The sequence below is a fragment of the Xyrauchen texanus genome, chromosome 44 (assembly GCF_025860055.1).
Source record: "Xyrauchen texanus isolate HMW12.3.18 chromosome 44, RBS_HiC_50CHRs, whole genome shotgun sequence".
NCBI classification, from domain to species: Eukaryota; Metazoa; Chordata; class Actinopteri; order Cypriniformes; family Catostomidae; genus Xyrauchen; species Xyrauchen texanus.
The window spans coordinates 14,128,578-14,151,750 of record NC_068319.1 but is presented as its reverse complement, the minus strand read 5'-3'; the positions used below and the strand labels follow the sequence as shown (position 1 = coordinate 14,151,750).

Sequence of the window (23,173 nt, the reverse complement as noted above, 5' to 3'; positions counted from 1 at the left end):
GACCTTTTTGCTGTGAGATGACAGTCCATTCACTTTCATTGTATGCAAAAAAGATGAAATGCAAGTGAATAGTTACTGAGGCTAACATTCTGCCTAACATGTCAATATCCATGGGAGAAAAATAATACAGGTTTGGAACAATGTGAGGGTGAGTAAATTACTAACTTGTGTGTGACTGTTTTCTAACAGTTGTGCTACAATTACCATGGGCTAAATTGTAAAATACACATCTTCATACAAATTAAGGAAGGTTCCTGATCCCTGGTCCAGTGGTGCTCGGAAAATACCACTAGAGGAATTTGGGAGTATAGTATATCTAGACATTCCATTACCAGCAGACATCGTCTGTACGGCTTTCATGAGCTAGTGTCTGCTGCCCTCTTGCTGTTAATTCAAATAGTATTATAAACACTGGATTCTGCCACTAGACAAAATCATTTACCAAAAATATTTGGTTTTAAATTTTAAAACAATAAAGATATTATTGGTTGTCAAACTTAGTGGAACATGTCTATAATTCATGTGATTAACTACACACGTGTATACTCTGCAAGGACACCTGTGTGAACTTGACTGGAACAAACTTCAAAAATTCACAAAATATGACTTTGGTACCTGTAACAAAGTTCTTATTTTTCATGGCAAGGAGGAAGCGGGAGATGAGTCTTTAAATCACACTTTTCAGTGGACACACTCAAATAAGGATTTTCAGCACAACACAAACTTTGCACTCTGGAACACTTTGCTCTGTGCAGTTCTCTCCCCCTCACTGGCATCTGGCTTGCTCTTAAAAGCCCATCTCCACTCTCACTGCAATGACAAACAGCTGTTAGAGGCAATCATTGCCAGGTGATTATCCTTACCATTCTCATCTCATTTGACCACCCCCCATTTCTGAAGAGAAAGTCCACAACAGCCATCTGTGCCCCCAGTCTGTGGACCACCTCAAACTTAAAAGTCGGAAGAGCCAGATACCAACGGGTGATCTACGCGTGGGTATCCTTCATGCGATGGAGCCACTGGAGCGGGCGTGGTCCAAACAGAGGGTGAAAGCAAGTCCCTGGAGGTAATACCCAAGGATGAGTACCGCCCACTTGATGGCTAGACATGCCTTCTTAATGGTGCTGTACCTCACCTCTATCACCGAACGCTTAAGGCTGATGTACAGCAATGTGCACTCCTCCACCTCAACCACATGAGACACCACAGCTCCCAACCCCCTGGCAAATGCGCCGTTTTTATATGCACCGGCTTACACAGAGTGCTGTCTGAGGACTCTGTCCATAAGGTGCTGAAATGTAGCCGGGTCTCCAAACAAAGCCGAATTGAAGGGTCACGAATTGATACAAGCCAATACTCACATGATATTATCTGACGATAACTTTCATTAAATCCAGTGTCAAATAAAAGCAAGCTGCACCCAACCGATCGAGCAGTTCATCATTACGGCGCATTGGATATTTGTCAAATTTAGACACCTCATTGACTTTTCTATAATCCACACAGAAACGCCATAGACATCTCTCTTCGAAACCAGCACCACCGGACTGACCCAGTAACTGTGGGATTCTTCTATTTCCCCCATATCGAGCATGGCCTTTAATTCTTCTCAAACCACTTTTTTTTGTGCTTGGGTAATCGGAAGGGACGACTGCCTACCACTACCCCTGGGGTAGTTTTGATACAGTGTTTTATGAGGTTTGCACGACAGGGAAGGGGCAAGACCACATCAGAAAATTCTCTTTGCAACTGGGCCACATCCATGATTTGTGACAGTGATAGGTGGTCTCCGTAAGTGACCGGGGTGCTGCAATTGGCTTTTAAGTTAATCTCCGGCCCGAGCTCCTCCCACTCCTGTACCACTGTCGCCAAAGCCATGGGAACCGGTCGCCAAAGCCATGGGGACCACTTCCCTCCACGGCTTTAAGATGTTGAGGTGGTAAATTTGCCATGCTCCGCCCCATACATTCGTTTAACCTCATAATCGATTTCCCCGACTCGCCATGTGACCTCAAAGGGCCCTTGCCACTTTGCGAGTAATTTAGCTCCCCTGTTATACAGCAGGGTCTGACGCTCTTTAATCTGTAGAAAATTCTACTGTGATAGTTGCCCCAATGTGGAGTTTTGCTTTCAGGTCAAGAACATATTGAATTTCGTTTTAGCTGTTTGAAGGTCTCTCCTCCCAATTTTCACTCACGACATCTAAAACAACACAAGGCTTTCGCCCATCCAATAATTCAGATGGGGAGAACACTGTGGAGGCTTGCAGGACCACTAAAACTGCGAATAACAGGGGTTCAAGCCACTTATGCCAATTCCGAGCATCTTCATACACAAACTTAAAAATAATGAGGAAACCGGTGATTAGTGCAATCCCCGGAGTCGAGGAGCCGGTATGGGAGGGGACAAGGAACGAGAGAGAGATGGATCTCGGGGCTCGCCGGATCCCAAATATGCTGCCATGTGGTCCTCTGCCAGCTGGATGGCCATTTGGAATGATGCTGGATGGTGGCAATGGACCCACTCCACCGTACCTCTTGGAAGTCGAATGATGAACTGCTCCAGTACCACCAGATCAATGACAGCTCCGACATTGTGTTGCTCAGCCAGCAACCACCTCCGGCAGGCATCCCGGAGCTGTTGGGCAAAGGTGTACAGGCGGTGCTCGCCAATGGTCATAGAGCAAAAGTGTTGGCAATGCTGCTCGGGTGTCCGGCCGACCTGTTGCAGTCTGGCTTTTCTCAAGTTGGCGTACACCAGGAGGTTCTCCGCTGGTAACTGCTGCGCCACGAGTTGGGCTTTCCCAGACAGCAATGGAATCAATCAGAATATCCACTGGGTTCTCAGCCATCAGCATGCCCTTGCCGTCCACTCAAAGAGCTCCAAGACAGCCTCCAGATCAACAAGGGGGCCCATCTTGACAAGAACCTGGGACGGGCAGTCATGGGGTCATGCGGTTGCAGCACTCTCCTGGCACAGCAAGCTCTGGAACATCTGCCGGTCCTCTGGTTGGGCCTGGGGGAGCACAATGTATCACTGTTCCTGCTCAGTGTGCAGCTCGAGGAGGGCCTGACGTTGCATCTGCTGGATGCTGTTGAGGGTCTTTACCACGTCCTCCAGAGGTGAGGGTTCCATGGCGGCAATATTCCTCCCTTTAATTCCAGGTTTCCGCACCAGTGTGACAAAGTTATTAGTTTTCTTGCTGAGGAAGTGGGAGACTGGGAGATCCAACTGGCTTTATTTCCCACACTTTTCAGTGGACACAATCGAATAAGGCTTTTCAGCACAACACAAATATCGCACCCTGGCACACTGCTTCTTGCAGCTCTCTCACCCTCACTGGCATCTGGCTCGCTCTTAAAAGCCGGTCTCCACTCTCACTGCAATGACAAACAGCTGTTAGAGGCAATCACTGCCAGGTGATGATCCTTACCATTCTCATCTCCTGATCTCGCTCTCCATTCACAAACTGCTGCTTAACCACACCCCCACCACCACTGTACCATTTGGTTAAAACTAGTTGTAAAAAGTTATTTCTGTGAAAAGTCTAGTATCATCTTATAAAAGTATATATCTTTTATAAACTGTTTTGTCAGAACTGGAACATCTACAGTTGGAACTATCTATCACTGCAAATTCTATATTAACCTCTTGGGATCCAGCATACACATGTGTGGATATTGTATTTGGCTATACGCAACACATCATTTCATTTCATTCAAACCAACTGATCTCAATTCAGCAGACTCTGCGCTGTAAATAAAGGGTTTAACTTTCGACGTATGGAGTCATGTGATGAAACAAAATGGCACTGATCACAGCAGAGTCTGTCTTTGGGAGAAACAGCAACAAAACTACATCTGGTAAGAAGTCTAATTCATTTTTTACATTTATTACATTGACTCAAACATGTTTGGTTTTTTTACAAACCTGTTTGAGTCAAAAGATCAGGGTCTCTAGTTTCATCTAGGGGTGTGACGGTATGACATTTTCACAGTATGATAACTGTCACAAGAAATATCAATTTATTACGGTATCACGGTATTGAGGTATATTGGTAATATTATTAGCAGTTTAATATTTGGTTATGAAATATGTCTGATAAACACAGAAAATATTTCAGTTAGAAACAATTCTTGAACTTTTTTTTTATAAGTCTTCAACTTTATTCCTTTATCTTTTGATCTTGAACATTAGGACACTCTAAACAGTAAAATAAATAAAACAAATTAACAAACATGTAAACAATAATAATATTTTTTTTAAACAAGTACAGTAGTCAGATGATATAACTACAAAAATATTTTGTTATTGTTATTTTATGATTTATGAAATTTTATTGTAACAATTTGTAATGATTATTGTCCAGGTTAACACTTCAGATAAGCATTTGTATGCATTCAGTATTTTGTTGCATTTGTGATTTAGTTTAATTCTAAACAATACCTACCGAAAATATATTATTCATTTGCAGTTTGGTTATTGATATTTTTATCCAATACTGTCATTTTCTGCATGCATACAGTCAATGTCAATTTCCTGCATACCAAAAGCCATGCACTTTGTAAACCTTATTTAGTACTAATGTTTTACAAATAAAACATATTATTAGTAGTATCAAACACATTGTTGGCCTACTGTTGCGCTGCACTTTTGCGCAAACATTTGGCACGTCATAATGTTGAACGGGTGCATATATCTGTTTGCTGCATTTGTGAATGTGACAGAATGTATAAAATTAACTTTAGCCAACGTAAAAACTACATTGAATCTGGTGTTTTAATGAAAATAATTTATTATCCTGTAAACTGTATTTCCACTTACATTCATCTACTCAAGTTCTCATGGACCATGGATTGGTCTCACGGAGATGGTGCAAGTGTTTCCCGCTTGAGCCGACTTTTTTGCCACAAACTTTTCAGATTGGGTAACCATCAACATTGATGGTGCCTTGTGGGTCTTTATGTACCCAAAGTAATCCCAGACAGTGGACATCAACCACTTTGGCAGCAGAAATAAAGGTTCAGACTTGGACATGTCTGTATGATGCGTTCGCCAGCTGCTTACACTAATGTGTACAACAGCACTAGGTTTTCATTAGAAATCCTATTTTTACTGTGCATTTTAACATTGAGAAAAAAAAATTGCTTTCAGAGGCTTTATATGGAGTTAGGATGAAAATATGTATTTCGAACTGTTCTGAGACCAGTGTGGATAAACAACACATTGGAGGTTAAGTCAATCACTAAATAAGGAGCATCCAATAGCTTTTCAATGAAGCCAAGTGCTTTCACTCCAAACATCTGACCAAAAGTTCAGTTTTAGGCTGGAGATTATGTTTGAATCACTCAACATAATTGGTAGACATGAGAAATGGTAATCAGTACATAGATCCAGAAATTATAATGTTTCATTTTATTTTACCATGGTTGGCAGTGATTGGATGAAGCTAGCCATTACTTGTATCAGATTTTATTATGCATATTTCTGATTGGTAAAATGCTTCAGCACTTGCTATCACTTGTTGTTTGACAGTACAAAGAGAGAACATTGAGATTTTGTTGCCAAATTAGAAACAATATCGTAACATAAAAGTCAAATCAAGTCAAATAATTATTATTTGTAGTTTATTATTTGTGCTTTTCCCAATACACATTGTTCCAAATCAGCTGTAATGCCTGTAACATTTCAAAAACATGAATAATCAACACTCCTAGAAACATAATAAACAATTTTATTTTAAAAAGAAATCTGACTTTCTATAGCTTGGTATTATTTAAAATTTCACAACTTAGTCTCACAATTCGCATATGTGGACATCAATTTTGTTTAAACTATTTGCTCTAGGATTTATTTAATTTTGCATGTTTATAAAGTACTACCAGTTATAAATCAAAAAGGTAAATGGAAAATGCATACAGCAGTCACGCTCTGGTCTCAGGAGGGCCACTCATGTCTGTGGGTTACATTGATTTTACAATGTGTAAGAGGCATTCATTGGCATGACGTAAAGCATAGCCTCTAATAGCTTAATGCTTTATTTATTTTTATTTAAATAAATTTGTGCAACCACTGTATATTTCTGAATCATTTTAGACAGCATCCATATGAGACGGAATATGAATGAAACTATAACATAACATTAAAGAGGTTATTATCTTTCAAACAAGCCCACATACAAGTAATCGGATGCATAGATCATTTGATAATTCACACAAAGCACAATGTTACATATGGCCACCAGGAAGCGGCACCATATAAATGACACAGACTCAATGATACAGACTCATTGAAACAAAAGTCATTTATTCTGTGAAATCTCATTACTAAAAACATGTCTCCATACTATGCATACCTTTAGTCATTCAGTTGTGTTTGCATGTGTAATTAGTTCTTATGTACAATGCTTCATGTGTCCAAAAGTGTCACCAAACACATAAAAATTTTTTGGACAGTATAATAAATTATTTTTTGTAATGCTACCACTGCTGATTTAAGATACAGTTGACATGACAAAATAAAAGCTGTTTTTCGGAGCCACATTATTTACACCCAGAGATATGTCAAATAAGAAAAATTTAAAAAGGGACATTTTATTTAAGTTTTTCTCCAGCAGTTTCTTAAGCCGAGTCTCAGAATCTATCATAAAAAAAGATTTATACACGTTTTCTTAACGTTGATTCCAAAAATATGACCCTCCTTGTTTTTTTGGTTTTGTTTGTTTATAATCCTTTAATTTTGGGTATTCCATTGAAATTTAAAGGGTTAATCTTGTTAAGCAGGTAAAATCAATGCTTAAACAGTGCTGCATCTTGAGTATTGAGTCATAAATTGAGTCAATGTCAAACTTTTCCACACAAACACGCCTCCTTTATATGTAAAATAAGCTCATTATAGATTGTGCTTCATTCACACAATTCTGTGCTATTTGAAGGGGAATAAACATCTCACTTTTACCACCCAAGGAAAGCAGGCAAAATAAAGTTTTATAAATTCATCAAATAATGATCAAATGATGGAAAACATATATATATATATATATATATATATATCACACATATATATACACACACACACTCACCTAAAGGATTATTAGGAACACCATACTAATACTGTGTTTGACCCCTTTCGCCTTCAGAACTGCCTTAATTCTACGTGGCATTGATTCAACAAGGTGCTGAAAGCATTCTTTAGAAATGTTGGCCCATATTGATAGGATAGCATCTTGCAGTTGATGGAGATTTGTGGGATGCACATCCAGGGCAAGAAGCTCCTGTTCCACCACATCCCAAAGATGCTCTATTGGGTTGAGATCTGGTGACTGTGGGGGCCATTTTAGTACAGTGAACTCATTGTCATGTTCAAGAAACCAATTTGAAATGATTCGAGCTTTGTGACATGGTGCATTATCCTGCTGGAAGTAGCCATCAGAGGATGGGTACATGGTGGCCATAAAGGGATGGACATGGTCAGAAACAATGCTCAGGTAGGCCGTGGCATATAAACGATGCCCACTTGGCACTAAGAGGCCTAAAGTGTGCCAAGAAAACATCCCCCACACCACCACCACCAGCCTGAACAGTGGTAACAAGGCATGATGGATCCATGTTCTCATTCTGTTTACGCCAAATTCTGACTCTACCATCTGAATGTCTCAACAGAAATCGAGACTCATCAGACCAGGCAACATTTTTCCAGTCTTCAACTGTCCAATTTTGGTGAGCTCTTGCAAATTGTAGCCTCTTTTTCCTATTTGTAGTGGAGATGAGTGGTACCCGGTGGGGTCTTCTGCTGTTGTAGCCCATCCGCCTCAAGGTTGTGCGTGTTGTGGCTTCACAAATGCTTTGCTGCATACCTCGGTTGTAACGAGTGGTTATTTCAGGCAAAGTTGCTCTTCTATCAGCTTGAATCAGTCGGCCCATTCTCCTCTGACCTCTAGCATCAACAAGGCATTTTCAGCCCACAGGACTGCCGCGATACTGAATGTTTTTCCCTTTTCACACCATTCTTTGTAAACCCTAGAAATGGTTGTGCATGAAAATCCCAGTAACTGAGAAGATTGTGAAATACTCAGACCAGCCCGTCTGGCACCAACAACCATGCCACGCTCAAAATTGCTTAAATCACCTTTCTTTCCCATTCTGACATTCAGTTTGGAGTTCAGGAGATTGTCTTGACCAGGACCACACCCCTAAATGCATTGAAGCAACTGCCATGTGATTGGTTGATTAGATAATTGCATTAATGAGAAATTGAACAGGTGTTCCTAATAATCCTTTAGGTGAGTATATATATATATATATACACACATACGGTGTCTGGATCACAGTAGTGGAGTGATGCTGTACAGCAGGCCTATTGAAGTGGCAGTCCGCAGCCCAAATACGGCCCGTTTGAACTTTTCAGCGGCCCGTGTGAGGTTGTCAGTTGTCAAGGGGGCCATTCACATCGAACGCGTTTCGTGTCCGTTCACGTGGTTTCTCAATTTCAAAACTTGTGCTAAACAGACATTGTGCCTTTTTTATGTTTTTACTGTGCCTCATGCATGTTTACCGCATTTTTGTTTTAGAGGTTGTGCTACAAATAATCATTATCCATCACTTTAATGGAAAGGGAAGATTAAAGACATAAAATCATGGACGAATGACAAGCGTAAATTCGTAGCAACTGAAAAGTCCTATTCATTAATTTGGTCAATACATTTGAAAAGTCAAAAGTTTTTAGTATCAGTCTGATTTACTCTTCCAGTAATTGACCAATTTTGAAAGTACTTCTTATTTTTTGTCTCTGTATTTTTTTGTCCAGAATTTCCTGCTAGGTGGAATTATTTCTAATGACAAACATATAAATTAAAGCTATAAAAAGCTGATGTTTTATTCATAAGGTAAACAAATATTATAGGCCTGCTACAACACAATATCTGTAGATAGAAGCTTTCAATAAAAAAATGCCCGCATGCCCTGAAGATTTTTTCCATCTATCTCATTTGTTGATTAAGTTGAATATCCCTGCTTGCCCAGTCTTGACAAAGTGTGCCAGATCTGCTGCATCATCTACTATACAGCGCTCAGCACAGATTTTGTGGACGCGTTTTTGCTATTGCCTGATATGCATAATTTCTTGTTAATTATTATTTCTCATAATAAACCATTTTTTTATTGATTCACATATTAAACACAGAAAACCACAAAAAAATTTATATATTATATATATATATATATATATATATATATATATATATATATATTTTTTTGTGGTTTTCTGTGTTTATATGTGAATCAATAAAAAATGGTTTATTATGAAAATATATATATATATATATATATATAGAATCAACTATTAACCCCCACTATTACCCCTCCCCCGCTCTCAACAACATCCCAGTGGTCAAATATATAAATATATTCCCCACAAACAAGTCCAATTTCCGCAGTCTTCTAAATGACCCTTTTTCAACGGCCGCCACCCTCCCCATCTCTGAGCATCACTCCTGAAATGAGGGTGCTCCAGCCGAGCTCCCTCCCCTTAAAACTATCCGTCTCGTGATCAAGACTCTATTCTCCACTTCTGGGGCAAAACGAAACCGGAGTGCCCAGTACATCACACACAAAACTCTGAACCTTCAACCAAAATTCTTGGCTCTTAACACACCACCAAAGACATGGATTGTGTCTCCATCTTCTGATGTGCCTTTAAGACCAAGCCTATACAATCTAGATGGGGTCCAATAGAACTGATGTAAAATCTTGAATTGTATAAGGCGCATTCTTGCGTCTCTACATGTAGACTTGATCCTAGCCCACACTCCCTCCTCCAATACCAAGTTTAAATCTGTCTCCCATAATCGCTTGATAGAAGTTAAAGCTCCGTCCCCCAGACTCTGAATTAGCAGGAAGTAATACATGGATGCCTCATGACCTTTTCCAAAAGCAGTAATCACCACTCCCAGAGTGTCTGCCAATTTAGAGGGGTGTATGCTTCTCCCAAAAATAGTACAGAGCAGGTGGTGCAGCTGTAAATACCTATAAAACTGAAATCTGGGAATCCCAAAATGTTGAACCAAATTTTCAAAGGATCTCAACACTCCACTCTCATATAGGTCAACAAGTGTAGCAACCCCCTCACAATCCACTCTGACCAACGGAAAGGGGACTTATCAATACATCATTTTGGGTTCAGCCATATGCTCGAGGCAACATTTAAATAAATCTCCGAATTAAACAGTGCAAATGCGGCGTAACTTACAGGGTGTAACTTAACTTCTCCGGTTAGTTTGATAGATTGGTTTTGTAATGTCGAAATAGGTTCAATACAAAAGCAGGGAGGGACTCTCTCAGGTGGAAGCGACCAATGTGCCAAATGTCTGAGACTGAATGCATAATAATTAGGGCTGGGATAAACGATTATTTTTTAAACGATTAATCTAGCGATTATTTTTTCGATGCATCGATTAATCTAACGATTCATTTTTCCAGTCTGATTCGATTTCGATTATCTCCCCATTAATCGACTAATAGCAATTTATACATGTTGATTTACATATATGAATGAAAAAAAAAATGAATTCCTTAACATTGCAATATATGTTTATTGTTCTTAAAATTCCAAAATAAAAGACTATACAAGTGCAAAGTAATGCATTCTTAGTCAGAGGTAGCATTCAATAAAACCTTGACGCCTTGAAAACACATAGGCCACATTTTTTACTGAAAAAAAGTGCATCTTGTAATTCTTCTTTCAGAATAAAATAACAACAACTTGATGTCTAGCATTCAATAAAAAAATAAAAAGGTCACCCAGCCACCCTTTCTTAGATCTATTGAAAGAATACAGTAACTATTGTAAACTTGGAGGCTTTAAGCTAATACAGAAAGTGCTTTTCCAACAAAAAATAATGAAAATAAACATTCAGAATTCAACATTTATGTTGAACATACTGAAAATAGCATCTTCATTCACATGCAAATAACAACTTACACTCTGACACTTTCCTTTCACCTTAAGAATACTGTGTGTGCGTGTGCGTGTGGGTGCGCGTGTGGGTGCGCGGCGCCTCTTCAGGTGCTGGTGCATTGCCGTGGTGCTAGAATGGAAGGCCATCTCCCTTTTGCAAAGACGACATATCACGGAATTGTTTCCTTTAATTTAAAAGAATTCCCATACTTTAGAGGAACGAGTGCCTTGCACTTCTGATAGTCTGAGGAGCCATTCGTGTTGCTACTACTCTTCGGCGCCGCCATCTTTGTTTTGGGTCTAACGAATCGATGCACATATTTTGCGTCGACGTATTTTTTGCGTCGATGTCATCGAGCGTTGTCCCAGCCCTAATAATAATAAAACAAAATCTTGGGTATGCATAGCCCGCATTTGTCAAATCATCCTATACAGTTTACTGCAACGTAATCTGGGACGTTTCCCATTCCAAATGAAGGACTTCGCTATGCTATCAAGTTACTTGAAATACGAGAGGGGGGCATCTATAGGGAGAGACTATAGCAGGTAGTTGAATTTTGGAATACACATCACTCGAAAAATGTTTTATTAATGGGTCAAAATTAACTCTAACTTAATCACACAAACCTGCTGGGACTAAAATACCCAAATACTTAATGCCCTGCTTGGGCCACAGGAAGGCGCCTGGCTAAAAAGCCAAGAGACTAAGCTTCGGATTTAGACCAATTAACTCAGTATCCCAAGAAATTAGAAAAGGAATTAATAATTCTGTAGAGGCGAGGCATTGATCTAGTCGGGTTGTAGACAAATAATAAAATATCATCTGCGTAAAGCAAAAGATAATGCACCACACCTCCCGCCATCACCCCAGGAAATTCCTCCTCCTTTCTTATCTCAGCTGTTAATGGTTTCAGGGCAAGACAGAACAATAATGGGAAAAGGGCAACCCTGCCGGTGCCCCAATCCATAGTAAAATAATCTGAAATTAATCCATTTGTTTGTACCGCTGCTACCGGGTGTCTATAAAGTAACTTAATCCATCCAATAAAGGTATTCCCAAACTCATACATTTCCAAAATCTTAAAAAAAAAAATCCCATTCTACAATATCAAAAGCCTTTTTGGCATCAAGTGAGATGGCAGCAACCAGAGTCTGATCATTCGCCACTGACCACATGATATTGATGAAATGCCTAACGTTATCAGAAGAGCTACGGCCTGAATAAACAGCACCTGATCTGTATGTATAAGAGATGTTATAACTTTACTTTATCGGTTAGCAAGACTTTTTGACCATGTTTTAAGGTCTAGCTGGACCAGGGAAATTGGACGGTAACTCTTACACTCACTTGGATCTTTGTCCTCTTTAAGAATCAGACTTATGCAGGCTTGCATCATGGTTGGTGGAAGCTTTCCATTCTTTAATGATTCCATGTAAACTGCATAATTTCTTTAGTGCTTAGGGCGATAAACCAGAGCAGACAGCTTGTGCAAGAAAACAGCATCTTAATTCTTCTTAGTGAATACCCCCCACCCTCCAAGTATTGTAACTAAACTTTAGAAAGTGTGTCTTTTAATTTTTACAGTACCATTCCTTGTCATTGCTGTTAACGTGTTTGTTTTTTGAATATGCAACCTACACTCACCTAAAGGATTATTAGGAACACCTGTTCAATTTCTCATTAATGCATTTATCTAATCAACCAATCACATGGCAGTTGCTTCAATGCATTTAGGGGTGTGGTCCTGGTCAAGACAATCTCCTGAACTCCAAACTGAATGTCAGAATGGGAAAGAAAGGTGATTTAAGCAATTTTGAGCGTGGCATGGTTGTTGGTGCCAGACGGGCCGGTCTGAGTATTTCACAATCTGCTCAGTTACTGGGATTTTCACGCACAACCATTTCTAGGGTTTACAAAGAATGGTGTGAAAAGGGAAAAACATCCAGTATGCGGCAGTCCTGTGGGCTGAAAATGCCTTGTTGATGCTAGAGGTCAGAGGAGAATGGGCCGACTGATTCAAGCTGATAGAAGAGCAACTTTGCCTGAAATAACCACTCGTTACAACAGAGGTATGCAGCAAAGCATTTGTGAAGCCACAACACACACAACCTTGAGGCGGATGGGCTACAACAGCAGAAGACCCCACCGGGTACCACTCATCTCCACTACAAATAAGAAAAAGAGGCTACAATTTGCAAGAGCTCACCAAAATTGGACAGTTGAAGACTGGAAAAATGTTGCCTGGTCTGATGAGTCTCGATTTCTGTTGAGACATTCAGATGGTAGAGTCAGAATCTGGCGTAAACAGAATGAGAACATGGATCCATCATGCCTTGTTACCACTGTGCAGGCTGGTGGTGGTGGTGTAATGGTGTGGGGGATGTTTTCTTGGCACACTTTAGGCCCCTTAGTGCATTTGGGCATCGTTTAAATGCCACGGCCTACCTGAGCATTGTTTCTGACCATGTCCATCCCTTTATGGCCACCATGTACCCATCCTCTGATGGCTACTTCCAGCAGGATAATGCACCATGTCACAAAGCTCGAATCATTTCAAATTGGTTTCTTGAACATGACAATGAGTTCACTGTACTAAAATGGCCACCACAGTCACCAGATCTCAACCCAATAGAGCATCTTTGGGATGTGGTGGAACGGGAGCTTCGTGCCCTGGATGTGCATCCCACAAATCTCCATCAACTGCAAGATGCTATCCTATCAATATGGGCCAACATTTCTAAAGAATGCTTTCAGCACCTTGTTGAATCAATGCCACGTAGAATTAAGGCAGTTCTGAAGGCGAAAGGGGGTCAAACACAGTATTAGTATGGTGTTCCTAATAACCCTTTAGGTGAGTGTATGTGGAGTGCTTTCAATTAGTCAAAGTCCCACTTGGACTTTGGGAAATGTTTGATGTGACTTGAATTGGTGATATTTTAGAGCATTCTCTTTATATTGTGAAAGGTTTTGTTTGGGAAATGTTAATGAAGTATTATATACATATTGCTACATATTGTTTTGTTTCCTAAGATGGAAATAAATGAAATTTGACAGTAAAAGAAGTATATATAGTCAAATTTCAGCAATTAATCGCAATGAACTACAAAAAAAAAGCGATTAATCTCAATTAAAAAATGTAATCGACTGACAGCACTAATTGAGATCTATGTATTGTGCTCATAGCTCACTGAGCACTTTATTTAAAGCTATGTTAAGTAGTGTTTGAGGAAATTCCATTGCAAGACACATTTTTACTCTCGAGAAAAAACCGATTAACCGTTTGTAAAACCTCGCAGTCAACTAACTGAATGTTACAAATGGTAACCATGCACATCCCTAGTGATGAGTCGAAATTATTTTTCTGGAGGAAACTGACAACATGCCTCAGAGATTGTCAATAGAGCTTAAGTTCTATTTAACTTGGATCATTCCTTGAACATACGTTTAGATAGCCTAAACTTATTAAACAAAGAGACTAAATCTGCTTAAAATACACAAAAATTAACCCATTTACAAGCTCTTAAAAAGTATTCTCACTGACAGTTGAGCAAGTATTACTAAGTACCTATTTGAAATGAACAGTAAAAGTGGTTGATTTGATTTCAGTCGCAATTTGGTGAAAATTATTAAATTCAATCTCAATATGACCATTAAGATTTGAGGCATTAGAAAATGTTTATTTTATATGTATAATATAAGTTTACAATGCACATTTTGGTAGAATTTTCCTTTCCTCTCACTCTCATTCTATTGAGGATAACTTCCAAAAACAAATTATTTCTAAATTTTCCTAATTTAAATAAAAATTAGAAATGAACACAGACAGGGCAACTGTATTTGCAGCAGGTTTGCTGTTCGTTAAAAATGTTACACTCCAAAGAAACCCATATATTTAAAGCTACTCTAATCTATTCTGTATGACTTAAATTACCATCCACAATTAAAAGAATGGGATTAGCAAACAAATAGCTAACAAGGTAATGATTATGACAAAAATAGGGTATATAAGAAACTGTGATTAAATCTATAAAAGAGAGAAAAGGGGTTGGACAACACCATACTCTCTATTTATGTCTTCACTGTTATCTACTGTTTATGGCTCTTAATTTGAAAGTTTCCCATTAGTTGTGTCACTAGAAGTAGAATTAGACTTTGATACAGAAACGTGACCCTAAAAAAAGACATACGCATGTTTAAATAAAAGGGCTTATTTGATACTCCTAATGTAACCGTGAGCTATTAACAGGCTAGTGGGACTTTTAAACTAAAGAGTTTTGACATTTTAAAAGAGGTTCCTCAGCATAAAGTTTAGCTTTCACAGGATGATCTGTCGGAATGTAACCAGAATGTTATTGACTCTTCGCTAAGCTCCACCCTCCTTGGTTACTGTTGCTCGCTCTGAAAAGCTTTGCAGAACTTCCCAAGGTACTGAATGGGAGAGTACTATGACATTTTTCAGCAAAATATTACACAAATGGAAATTATAATATGCTTACATGGGCTGGAATGGAGAGTGACATTGTGAAGAATGTTTATCTGATGTTTTTTGTAAAAAAGAAAATTTTTAATTACACAATAATTTCATTGAAAACCGTGAAGACTGTGATTCAGAATTAAGGCAAATGATTATCACAGTCACTTGAAAAGAGACAAACTTAATTTGAATCTGATTACACACTGATACCATTAGTGTAAGCGAACAGAACTGCTCATAACGTCTCATAACACACTCACTATGATGCAGTGGAACTCTTTATTTACTATTACCTTTACAAAAACCTGAATCAATTCATGACTATATTAACGTTACGTTATTAGATTTAATTTACCTTGGATCAAATGTATGTCCTTGCTTATGTTATACATGTTCAGTTGGGAATGAGGTCAGACACTGAGATATATTTAAAGATTTAAAAAAAGAAAGAAAAAACATTGTGCATACTCTCTAGGTAGAAACCTTGTGTCACTATTAGAGTGACCCAGCAACAAAGTTTTTAAATTGTTTTGGATCATTACTACAAATTAGTCATACAACTACTCAAACACACATTACTCCCCTAGACCCTCATTGTAAAAAATGCAAGCCCTTGTCAGAGATATGGCTGGGCTTAGCGAAGGGTTTTCAGCCCTGAAATGTGGCTCTATGCATTTAAATCTTTTAGATTTGAGATTGTATACAGAGGGTAAGATTTCTAGAGATTAATGACATCTGTCTATACCTCATTTAAAGCTATACTATGGCTTCTGAAAACTTTGAATGAATCATATGAACCACTTTTATTGTATGGTGTTTTTGTGTTAATGTATTCCCATGCATCATATTCCAAGTCTTCTGAAAACATACAATAGTTTATGGTGAGAAACAGAACTTTTGTCGTTTTTAAAGCTAAACAACGCAAGTTCTCGCATGAACATGTGAGCCACTAGGAACAAGCTTCGTTTATAGCACTCATTAACGTGCAAATTAAATCAAGTCTCTTGTATTCTGGGTTGTTTCTCCCCAAAACCATATCCTATGTCTTCATAAGACTTTGAATATGACATAGAAGTTGCATGGATTACTTAATAATAATCTTTTATTAAGGTTTAAAGTGAGGCACTATCCACTGCCATTGCATTAAAATGACGGCTATTCTCATAAAACCATATTTTGTGTTTCATGAAATAAATAATGTCATTGGGTTTTGGAACAAAATGAGGGTGAGTAAATGATAAAATAAAAAATAAAAAAGACATTTTCGGGCAAACTTTTCCTTTATATGCAATAATGCTGCTTTACTTAAATAATCGCTTACCTCTGTTACACAATATTCAGGTATGTGTGTTTTACTAGCAAAAATAAAAGATGAAATTTAGTTTTGATTGGTCTGTAGGTTGCAGAAAAAAACTCTACAGGAAACCAACGAACACTGGTATTACCGCTCGATGGACGCTAGGCTGTACTATGGGGTAATTTTCGTTAAGCAGGCTATAGTGATTTTGCATTGAAAATGAAATTAATTTATATTAAAAAAAAAATTATAATTAAATAACATACATTTCTAAATTCAAATTGCTCTCCAATCTAAATGAAAAAGCAAATAAAATAATGATTATATAAATTATATATATATATATACATATACAAAAGTAACCTTCCATATACCATCAGTCTTAAGAGCACCTATTATGGTTTTTCAAATATAACCTTTCATGTAGTGTTATATAGCTGTTTGAGAAAGAAAGAAAAAATGTCTGCAAAGTTTCAAAAATCAAAGTGCATGACAAATGGAGTTTCTTTCTCCCAAAAGAAAGAACCGATTCTGAACACCTGAAACGAGTCATTAGTAATTCCAGACTTTGGCTGTGTCTCCTTTGAAAGGCTGCATGCTAGGTTGGACGCGTCCTTTGAAGGCTGCAGTTTACCGAGCGTCCTCCTTTAAACAAGTCTCGTTTAAATGGTACTGTCTTCATAGGGCAAACGGAAATGGAACGTAACATGGTTGCTATGACAATACGCCACTCTTTAACAAGCGCAAGCGTTGTGAGTGAGAAGGGAACAAAGTCCCTTTAGAAGGGAATGTATGAGGTAAAATTTAGGAGAGTTATAAAAATGAACAGAAAATAGATTTTACAGGTGTACTTTTAGTCTAATTCTTTATTTTAATTATATATGAATATAATTATACATAATATATACTCTGCACCCATCTACTGTGGTACTTCAACTTGGGAATTAACATTCCTTGCGTTTGAACATCATATTTACGGGCAAATTGGTGTTATTATTTTTTTTACATTTCCGTTGAAGCAAAGGATTGTGGGTTGTGAGTGCCCAGAAGGACATCTTCACCTTTTGCATCCTCCGAATTCCCGTGAAAGAAGGTCGCACTCAAAGACTGCATTCGAAGTGTCCTACTCACTTTTCTGAAACGAGACAGACTCGATGACGTATGCGGCCAACAAATGCGACCTCTGGAGGACACATCCTTCCAAAAGAGACACAATCTTCCTGTACTAACCTACGTAATTTGGTAACAAAACAACCTGCCTCTGGTCTTCATTGGCTGCTTGCGAACAGCTTTGACCCACCCTCAAACACTACACTGAGTGGTAGACCAATCACAACAGACTGGGGACATCCGACCAATCGGAGCAGAGTAGGCTCTCTGAAAGGAGGTGTTTAGAATGAATGCTTTTGAACGGATCATTGAACGAGTCGCTTTTGACACTGGGAAAATAAGGTAATGCATGCTTGGATGCATGTAAATCTATTGTATGAGACCTTTAAAACAAAATTAGGCACGTTTAAAAAAAACATAATATGTGCTCTTTAGCATGCAGGCGGAAATTTACGTGCAAAAATGAAGACATAAAAACAATTATAAATGTAAAAATATGATGATAATAATCACTGAAATATAAATCATGGTTCGAGGTAAACATTATTTTATGTTTTAATCACAGATGTGTAGGCTGCAGAGTTGTGGTCACTATAAACTGCTCTGTGGAAATAAAGCGAACTCACTCAAAACACCTCCTGAGCTGAAATGTCAGAGGTAATTTGCAGCACTCATAGATGATACTGATCTTGCAAAAAAAAAAAAAAATCAGAAGACAGAAACAAAGAGTGAGAAACTTTTACGCATGTTCCACGAGACTGCACGTCTCCGTATCAGCGCATCATATAGTCCCATATACGGCTTTTCTGTCATCTGTTCTTAATAATATTATAAAGTTTGTTTCTTCAAGCATGTGTCTGTGTTTACCGGCAAATTATTTGTAATATTAATCTTAATAATAATAATACATTATTACATGGAAAATGAGCCAAATATCATCTCGACATCGTCAAAGGCATCAGCTATTGGTGATCACTCTGACCATCGTCGATCCCCGAGATCATCGTCTGTCAGCACAACCCTAATTTGCATTTCTCTCTATAAATGAAAAAAATGTTCAGACAGTCTCCTTGCTGGTTTTTCAACAAATTCAGAATCATCACCATTTTTGCCGGTGTCACTGCGGTTCGCTTCGTGCGTGCGCTTGAACAATTGATATTTTAAAGACTCATTATTACGGTTTAGTATTTCTCTGTAATGTAGAACAGTTTTAGCAATGTTACTTATAACATTCTTTCTCAGCCCTGGAACTCAAACCATTTTCTGATGCCCCAAAAATATATATATATATATTTAAGTATTAAATTAATATCATAAACGTGCGACTAAACGACTAATGGCTTAAAATAATGCCAACTAGTCCACTAGGAAAATCTTTTAATGATTCACGTTTGATGAATGCAATGAAAACCTACATTAAAAAGTTTGTTGTGTAGTCTGAGAGAAAAGGCAATACAAACAACCGCAGCTTATTTGTCTTCATATAGTAGATTGTTTACCCATAAACACAGATTTTTAGATAAATATCTCAGCTCTGAAAGTCCATTTAATGCAAGTGAATGGTGACAAAAATTCTGAAGCCCCAAATAGCACATAAAGGCTAAAAGTAATCCATATAACTCAGACTCAAGACTTCAGAAGCGATCTAATCTTTTATGTTTGAGAACAGACCAAAATTTAACTAATTTTTCCTTGTACATCTTGCCATTGAAGTCTCTCAGCACAATCATGATTTCAAGCTTGATTGCTCTTCCTCGCACTTATCGCATGAGCAGAGTGGTAGATGGCGCAAGGAAGTGTAATCAAGCTTGATATCGAGCACGCCTAGAAGGCGTTTTTCAAAATGTATAGATAAAGAGGACTTTAACTGTTCGCACCTTAAACCAATTCAATTAAACCACCGGAGTCATTTGGGTTACTTTTATGCTGCATTTATGTGTTTTTGGCGCTTCAAAGTTTTGGTCACCATTCACTTGCATTCTAAGGACCTACAGAGCTGAATTATTCATCAAAAAACTTCATTTGTGTTCTGCCGAAGAAGGAAAGTCACAAACATCTGGGATGGCATGAGGGTGAGTAATTATCTAGATAATTTTCATTTATGGGTGAACTACTCTTTAACTTTTACAACCCCATTACTTATCCATTATCTATGAAAACACGAATGACAAAATCATACCGTTATTAATTACCCTTTAAAAGAACAACACAAATTGTGCATATGATAAGTCATTATATGAACATCAAACATAGTGTTTGCACAAGGTTACTATTATTCAGAAAACTAGACTATTTTTGAGCAGCCTGGCTCTGTGCAATGCTAAAAGGTTGAAGAACGAATATGTATTCTATCTCGGATTGTGCACAGCCCAATAAGCAGGTGATTATCTACAGACATGAGCTTAAAATCTGTGATGATGTCATGACTGTTTGATCCATGATGTTAGGGCATCAGATCCCAATAAGTCAATCAATTAGAAATTATAAGATATCACTGCTGATGATGGCATGACGTGAAGGTGTACTTACAGTCACAGAATATGGAAATACGGTATTGGAAAGATGAGGATGGATCTGTCAGTCAGGCTGGATCATGCGATGAAGATGACCTACAAAGTGAAACAACAAAAAAAGCGCACACTGTGCCCTCAGTACAGGAATAAATCGTCGAAAACAAAGCCAAATGCACCACATAATACTGTCCCGGGTGTTTTTAACCGATTTTAACCGTGTGTTGTGGATAGTTGGAGGCATACGTGCGCGCGCTGCTCCGGCTTCAAACTATGGTGGCACCTTCGGTATTGTTGATGAAGCGTAAAGTTATGAATTCCCCGTATACATCGAGTGACATCACTCACAACATACACATAATTCGTTAAATACACGGCTGCTCGTTCGCCAATGTCTCACTAAAGCACATCCGACACAATTTCGTCGAGTGCATGGACTGTATACCGCTTAGTTTCATCCTGAGAGCGGTGCTCGCGCTCTCATTCTATGCAGCCCGGAGGAACTCTAGAAGACCCCCGAATTAAGAACTCCACAAAGCACCATCTCGCTGATATTCTCACGTTACTTACACAAAAGTGCCCATTTTATAACTCATTTGACCCCTTATCTGAACTGTGCTCAGACGGTGCAAAAATGTCGATGTGGGCTCTTGACAAGACAGACAAGCGAAAAGAGAGTCCATCTTGCTTTGGGGAAGATGAAGTATAAATCTCACTCCTGTCAAACTCAACCAGGTTATTTTTTTACAGAGGGAATCCCCTCCGCGAGCTTTCATTACTTAAACTAAGGGTTTTCGGGGCAGAGTTTTCAAATGATACGGTTTTGTAACTGGGTTTCTCGCTGCGTTTTGCCAGATAGAATCAAAGTAGCTGGGCTAGCCTGCTAGCACCCTGTGATGCGAGATATATCGCTCGAGCTCGCCTGAACGTGTCACTGCCAGCGATAATCGCACGCGCTGGACACTTCGTATCCGACATCTTCCCACTTTAAGAACGCAACTTCAATGAGACGCGTTCGATTGTTCTCGTTTCGCTGTAACATTGCGCTGGATGAGGGAAGTGCCCATTCTGATCATCTGATGAGAGCATAGCTGCCTTTTCCCCCGTGTCGTACATGCTATATATATATATATATATATATTTCTCTACATTCGCATCGTCAATTTCACAGAAAGCAGGTGTCAGACACACCGATCGCAGTTGTTGTTTATGATCGAAGAGTGATTCTCCACTTCGCCTCGGTGCAACAAACTGGCACGAATTTCGCCCAGCCTGCGCGCGAGCTCGCGATCAATCGCCACCCGGGTGTTTTTCGCACACAAAATATGCCCAAGTTTTCAGTCATCGCGGCGTGCGTGAACGCAAACTTACCCCTGAAATCCAGCCGAAACGCCAGGGCCTTCTCATTCCAGCCTTCTGTCCACCTCAAACTTATTGACACATCAGAACTGCTCTGCACTGGCCGTCCGTACAGTAGCCCCTACAGACAGACTCCACAAGCACTTATGTTATTTTTTACCGGATGGACGCCGCCGTGCTCGGAACAGCGCGGTGGGAAGTCGATAAAACTACATTCGAATCGCGCCGATCGCTCCGAAATCGAGTAACGGTGGGGGCCGAATGGCACTTCGAATTAGTACTTTCGTTTCAGTCGAACAATTTTCCTCTCAGCTTGTTTTCTTTTTTCTTTAACAGCCCTCCTCCTCCCCCTCCGTGCATTCAAGTGTTCCCACCGACTGTTCTGTTATGAAGCCCTAGAGCACTGTGTGGATGTTCATAGCGCTGGACAAACTGGCCTACCCGTGTCACATCATCATCATCATCATCATCATCATCAATCACTCGGTGGCCTTATGAGTCAAGTCATTCAGCCCTAAACTTTTCTACTGCCATTCAATTGATCATAGCACCAATTTCTAGAGGATGACACCACCAATATTTTTAATCACAGGTCTACTCTGACTTTAACAGAGCTTCCTGTGTGTTGTATATTAGTGTCAGATCGGTGTTGTGCTTGTAAAATTAAGTGGAAGTGCATGTGTGTCGGTGCTTACCTGCAACAGGCCACCGAAGTGACTTTATAGGTCTGATGTCGTCTGTGCCGTTGTCCACCCCCCCTCTCTCTGTGTGTGTGTCTTTCTCTGTTCACTTTTTTGCAACATGCAATCTACTGTACATGCAGTAAGTGAAAATAGAGTTTTCATGCAAGGCCGGTTGTGATTGGCCGCACGCTTGAGTGACAGTCCGATACAGCCAGTCAGAGAGCGCGAAACATTTCGGCACGGTTCCGAAATAGAGCGATTAAAACCACATATTCATAAACGTCCTGGACGTTAATAACAACGTCCTCAACACTCAATAATTACAGAAGAAGTGTAGATTATCATTCAGTATATCAACAGGATGTGTACATTTAACGATATGTAGACGCCATCGACAAAAGTGAGCTTGTACACAGTGTCACAGACGCTTCTGAGCTATCCCCAAGACACACCAAGCAGCCTTCGAGCACAAACACACATTAGTGAACAACATTGATGTATTCGACCTTCATTTCGCGAGTTCATTATGGCTAAAACCCAAAATAAAGCCATGTGAGTTGTTCATTCGTGTCACTCTCCTCGCTCTCTCGCGCATACTGCTGCACCGTTTTCCTGTCTCGTGCCCTCTTTATGAAGAGTTTCTCATGCGATGGCTGCACACAGTAAACATGAGAGTGGACATGGCTTTATCACCCTACCCAGATTGGTCACTCTTAAGCTGTAATCGAACATTCTATTTCCGTATTCATGATATTGATGATTAAAGATGATTACTATAATGAGGAA

General features: G+C 39.1%; 1 protein-coding gene across 5 annotated transcripts in view; it reads right to left on the bottom strand.

Annotated features, from left to right (window-relative positions):
- Positions 1-22,517, bottom strand: part of LOC127636490 (HMG box transcription factor BBX-like) — a 46,646-nt gene extending 24,129 nt beyond the window's left edge. For 4 of the 5 annotated variants that reach the window (XM_052116974.1, XM_052116979.1, XM_052116977.1 and 1 more), the window contains exons 1-2: positions 21,717-22,069; positions 20,365-20,444 (exon numbers count right to left, since the gene is read on the bottom strand). The gene's annotated coding sequence lies outside the window, so the exon portion shown is untranslated. Of the gene's footprint in view, positions 1-20,364; positions 20,445-21,716; positions 22,070-22,399 lie in introns of those variants that run through there. The other variant, XM_052116975.1, reaches the window with a different exon arrangement.
- Positions 22,518-23,173: the final 656 nt, after the last annotated feature.